Consider the following 5558-nt stretch of genomic DNA (forward strand, 5'->3'; position numbering starts at 1 on the left):
ATAACGCGGTGTGTTTGTTTTATTCAAATTTGTAAGATCTTTTATCAAAATTGATTATGTTACTTGAATGACCGCCAAAGACTCGCTTCAAGACAGTAAAATCACAGGGTTTCTTTCAGAAGAAAAACCTTGTTAGGGTATCTTTATAATTTGAAATGGAAGACAAGACCAGAGTATGGATTTTCATTTTTTCAAATTTCTCAAACGTGTTAGGTACCATATAGCTGAGTTTGCAATATTACAAATTACTCATAAAAACAAGTGTGTAACTTAAAAAGAAAAGCAGATGAGCTTACATTTGCAGGTTAAGATGACCTTACTTCACCATCCAATTATCCCAAATTAGTTCCAATCGTGTTCATTGTAGTTACAGTTTAAACGTACTTCTGAGGTCAAGATACACGTAATCTACAATTCTTTGATTTTCTGCAATCAATATGAGCGATAGCCAAGATCTTTCTTTATTGAAGCTGATCCTCCCCTCACCCCACAAAAATAACTTGCCCTTTCCCCTCGCGATAATGTCGAATCCCTTTCAGAATAGATTGGCACCAACAGTACCTGATAACATCCTCGTCTGGTTAGCATGTTGCTCTCACTGGTGAATAGGCAGTCAGAAAAGTACGTCAGACTGAGTGGCGTTCTTGTGCTGGTTTTTAGTACTCACAAGTCTTCATCAACTAATCAGTGCGTGATCTTGATTGAAACCTGCCACACATTCTTTTAACATAAAATACACCTCGGGATAGATATTCGGTTCTAAGCATTTTAAAACACTTCATAGGTGTGCCGCCTGTGTAGTCTCACTTTGAAGCTTGTAGAATATACATGAATTCCAACCCTCATTTTTTATAAAAATCGAAAATTTAACCCCACCCGGAAGAGTTAACGTAGGATTAGCGGCCATTTTGAATTTCAAACATAGGTAAATATCAGGTATTTCTCTTCTAGTTCAAAAATGCGCAAGATGGCTTCGATATTCTTCATTTTTTAAAATAAAATCGTTTAAACTTTCCCTGGGGAATATTTAAAGTAAAAGTGTCAATCGCTAACTTTGGTGATGTGTATTACCTCAATGTATCGGACACGGTCAATAATGTGAGAGCAGAGCCTTGATTCAGAGTTTATCGTATGGCAGTGCATTCGAGTCATTGAACACCATCTAAAGGTCGATGGCGCCTTGGGTCAGTGAACGTAACTTTAGGAAAGAATTTCAAACCAGCCCCTGAAAACTGCAGAGTTATCTATCTGACACCGAATGTGCAAACGACCAAGAAAGCCAGCCCTTGTAGATTTGTTTTCTGTTCAGAAGTCACGTTAGGCCTGTGCGTGACAATATCAAATCTCCCCAATGAAAGACGGAATATATATTTCAACGTCTTGTTGTAAGATTCAACGACATTCTTGACCTAGTATTATTAAACGTGCTCCATTACCCTGTCTCCCATTACATATTGGCCATCGTGAACTGGCGAATCGAGCACATTGGGTCAAAAGGGTTATTTATAAAAGTAAAGTACGTCGTCAATATATGTTCAACCTTCATGGGGTACTGAATAAACATATCGGGTTCATAATTCAGCAAAGGAACTAGTCAAAAGGATCGACAACTCGGTAAGGTAAGACGTCTGTTCAACAGGCGCAATCGTCATACATTTGGTCTGTTTCCCCTTTGTTCAAATCCTTACAGATGCAACGCCTACACAATACAGTCTACATGTTTATCAGTAGACGGGAGGAAAGGGACTGATAAGCAACGGTTTATCTGTGCAGATGACAATAGGTCCTATGCCATCGGTGGCCTTTATAAACTGTCGTTCGTCCCTCATGCCTTCTTGGTCTAAAATACCTAAAATACGTAGCCACCGAGGCAAATGTAATGTTTCTCAAGACCTCTAAGGTGTCCGTGACTTCAAAGGTGGCCCCATGCTTAATGTCCAGTAAGATAGAGGGCTATACTTAAATCTGACAATACCAAACGTATAAATGGACGCTTTTATAGTCACATGGAAATTTTCAAAGTAATATTAGCTGCTTAAGAGAAGACCCTAATAAATATGTTAATAAGTCGCATAGTGATATGCTAATGAACCTTCACTGCATAAATGCATGCAACAGACCAGTCCCAACCTAGCTGCCACGTATCATGATAATGGTGTGGCATTGGTTACATAAGTTGTACAACACTGTTGTATGAATAAACGTATTTCTAGTGATTATAGCATTTTTGTTACTTTATAGGAACTTTCCGTTGGTCTACATACATTACGGGAAAGTCATTGCACAAAAATATGCAGTGATGGTCACTTCCACCCTACCCCCTCTCCTTTAAATTATAATTGCGTGGCATAACGTCACGTCATACGAATTTCACAGTAAGAAGTTTTAAAAAAAAAAAAACACGTACACAAAGGGAAGTGCTTACTAATGGCTGAATAATGTGAGTTGGGCTTGCAATATTTGAAACAATCTGAATAGCATCAAATTTCTTTTGGTCTTTAGCTAGAGGAAATTCATTCCGCTGAATTAAGCTTAGTCAAAGTTTGATGAACCCTTCCGATATCAAGAACCACGTTCAACGCATTCAAAATATTAGTTAATGTCGTTTACGGCTCTCTTATCTGCATTTGATCGCCCAGAGCTTTGTATGTGTAGGTCTCGAATCCGTGACAAATTACGTCTACTCCTTCTGATGTCGTGATTCTTGATATATCATATTCTAAAACACTTGTTTTGACATTTTCGATTTGAAATTTGATGATCTGAGTCGTGACAATGCCCCAGTCCTCAAACGTTCACAGTGAATAAAACAGAAGGCAGATGCAAGACATCCTTCTTTTATACATGATAAATACAACAGCACCAGACTTTAAATCAAATAAGTCAAAACGTCGTTTAACCGTGATCAATCACGTCCAGGTGATGTGTCATCTTTCAGCTGTTCTGGGCTATCATCGTGCCAACTATATCATTGGGCACATTGCTTTTATTCCTTCTGGCCTATACAAATTTAATATTCGATAAGGTACACTTCTTGCATGTGAGTTTGACCCTGGTTTGACCCAGAGTTTGACCCAAAGCGCCCTCTATCGTTAATTTGATGGAAACGGGGCAGAATACATGGCAATCATGTTGCTAAAAAGGCTTTGCTACAGCACCAACTTTAATCTTTCATTTTTTCAAATTGTTAAAGATGTCATATATATACAAATTATTTTATGAACGTCACATTACGACCATCAAGATTTTTAAAAAAATAAAATTTCGCTAGTTATAAAATGTACCAGTCAAGCTCGAGCACGGTAATGAGATCACCCAGCACGGGCGGACGGTCGCAGCTGTTGACCGGCTTTCATTGGCAGCACCCGCGTACTCGTGTGCGGGATACAGGGTAGCTGTACGTATCCACGGAGTTGTTGTGCGGTCGGTGTTAGTTTCCAGTTTTTATATGCTTGCTAGCTACCAGAATGCGAAAACAGCGAAAGGAAACACTCATAAACGAAACAGCACTGCTAAACAAATGTCAGTACGACGGGTGTCTACTAAGAAGGGTAGCTCTGCATGGCTGTGTGTTACGGAGTTATACAGCCTCCCACCACAGCCCGGCTGACTGCCATAGACAAAATCGCTGGTAGCACCTCGGATATACGGCCCGCAGTTTCTCCGCCGAAACAGCCGATTTTGAATCCAAAACTTGCATTGATCTACTTTTTCCAGCACACCCACCTCGCTTAGGTACATGATGACTGTGCTTAGCTGCGCTTGTAAATTAACGCAGAGCCCAATTTTCTCTCTGGCCTATATGCGGGGGAAGCGTTCGTAATTAGTGTGAGCAGTTTTATTGCAGTTCACTGCAGTGGCTTCGATATCTATTACTGAAAATGGTTGTAATCTGATTCAACCCATGAGCACTCGGGCGAAAACCAGCCCTGCAAACAACATGAACAAAAGAGCATCGCGATATCGAACTTCTAAAGTCGACGTTCATCGAGGAGTGCAACCAGAGAAAATTATGAAATATGTAACAAATCTAATGAGAAATATTTACAGGATAGAAAATGTTCATCGTCGATAGTAAATAGCCGAGTGGTTGTTAGAAATAATGTTAATTATAGACTGTTACATCGCGATGTTCATTTGTTTGCAAGGCTGGTTTTCGCGCGAGCTTGGCCAGATCTTTAAGGTTGCGAAATCTCCGATATATATCGGAAAGTATTTACCGCGATTTGAAAAATCTGTAGTATCGTCCGTTTTTCGAAGTTGGGGTCGAACTGAGGAAGTCGTGCTTGCTCAGATCTGTAAAGTGATGAAATCTTCGATATAAGCTTATATTGGATATTTACCCGCGATATGGACAATCCAGTTATGAGTATCGTCTATCGCTGTAAATAATGTATTTCGTGGAAGACCAGCCAAAACTCCCGATGATGTCCGATCGGTCCTCTGTCCAAGTCCCGATCGTCAAGTAAATTTTTTTAAAAGCCTACATGTAAAGAATGTATTTCGTGTAAGGCCCTCTCGGAAACTCCCGATGATATCCGATCGGTCCTTTCGACGAAATCCCGCTAGTAATTATGTGTATGAAGTTTCGTGTGGACATTTAATGAAAAATGCTTTAAATAATGTAAAATGTTTTCTTGCATGGATAAATTTAATAATGTAAAACATGCAGGATTCTTGACTATCGGCCATGGATGCTGTTTTTGAACTAAGAGTCGGACAGAGGTAGTCGGGTGGTCAGATCTGTTAGGAGCATTCGTTTTTTACAGGGAGGGGGTCGGTGGAAATCAGGGGGTTGACTTTTACGAAACCGTTTTTAAGGGGGGGGGGGGTCAAATTTTGCAATCAATGATTGGAAGGGGGTCAAATTTTACAAAGGTTTGTATGGAGTTATGGAAAAAATTTGACTTTTGAATTTCACAGAAATGTTACTTGGTCCTTCATACAAAATCTATGAGTAGTCTATGAGAAGCTATGAATAATTTCCTTTAAATACAAAACTAGCTAAATCTGTGTTTTATAGACTCTTAATTATTGACATTAACGTTCTTGATTAGACTAGGGCGATTACAAGTTCATGTGTGTGCAAGAAATTTGATTTTGGAACGTCACCAAAAATATTGATTCTCTTTAAATTGTGGTATGTGAGGAAACTTTGAATATATTTTTTACAATACAAAACTAGCTATTAAAATCAGTGTTTTAAAAAAGTTTGACAATTGATATAAATGTACGTGACAAGAATATTATATTTAAAAGAGCAGATCTGAAAAACCAATATGACAATTTAACCCAGTGATTATTTGTAAAGTTCAAAAAGGATTCTTTGAAAGGTCAAAGGTCAAATGGGAAATTATAATTCAATTAAGATATTATTGATACGGACTTTGACATCTGGGGGATGGTCGCTGTTTTTTTGTGCATGAAAATTCAAGGGATGGGTAGCTCTTTTCCTTGCAAACACTTTTGAAGGGCCTAATTTTTCAGCCCAGGCCATAGGGGTGCGAAGGTTTACTGAATCAAATCTGATGATTTTTTGAGGGGTCACATTTTATAAT

This window comes from Ptychodera flava, chromosome 17 (assembly GCF_041260155.1).
Source record: "Ptychodera flava strain L36383 chromosome 17, AS_Pfla_20210202, whole genome shotgun sequence".
Taxonomy (NCBI): domain Eukaryota; kingdom Metazoa; phylum Hemichordata; class Enteropneusta; family Ptychoderidae; genus Ptychodera; species Ptychodera flava.